General features: G+C 39.1%; 1 protein-coding gene across 1 annotated transcript in view; it reads right to left on the bottom strand.

Moving 5' to 3' along the window:
- The window catches only part of LOC106877398 (mucin-4), a 49,009-nt gene that overhangs the window by 13,709 nt on the left and 34,635 nt on the right, over positions 1–665 (bottom strand). The gene's annotated exons all lie outside the window — the stretch shown is intronic.

Raw genomic sequence — 665 nt, 5'->3', positions numbered from 1 at the left:
TATTATTATTTAATTGAACGCCATGTATCCATTTCTAAGTAAGTTTATCTTAACCGTTTTGATGCGAGTCTACTCTAAACTGTTTTCTTCCCTATCCTTCTCTTATTCCCTTTTCTCCACTTCACCTTTTTCTATCTCTCTCCCCTCTTTCTCTCTCTCTCTCTCTCTCTCTCTCTCTCTCTCTCTCTATCGTTGCTCACACGTGACCAGCGTCCATCTTTCTTCTTATCTCGTGACCATCTTTTCCGGCACGACGTTCTAAGGACTGTAGGTTTTTCTTTTCTCTATCTTCTATCGTTTCTCTTTTCAAAGAAAATATTTCTCGCAGCGTTCACTACTTTCCTCTCGTTCTGGTCGGTTTCCTTGTATGTCCCCACTGTGCTATTTGTATTCCCAACTCTGAACCCCCATAAAACCCAAATTTTATTTCGGAATTTATGTGAGCAACTGACTCTGCAGACTCTTATGGTCGTTAAATGCTCGAAATGAGGAGTAGATAGACAGCCGACAACTGATCAAGTGTTGTTCTCTCTGTTTACTTGTCCTGTTGTCCATTTTATTCTTTCGACGTTTGCGTATTTAACTCGTTTGTTTCGGTACTTCATGTTGTTTACACAGTTGCTGACGTCCTGTATCCATATATGCATATATATATATATATATAT

Source organism: Octopus bimaculoides, chromosome 6 (assembly GCF_001194135.2).
Source record: "Octopus bimaculoides isolate UCB-OBI-ISO-001 chromosome 6, ASM119413v2, whole genome shotgun sequence".
Taxonomy (NCBI): domain Eukaryota; kingdom Metazoa; phylum Mollusca; class Cephalopoda; order Octopoda; family Octopodidae; genus Octopus; species Octopus bimaculoides.
This window is presented reverse-complemented; position numbering and strand designations above follow the sequence as displayed.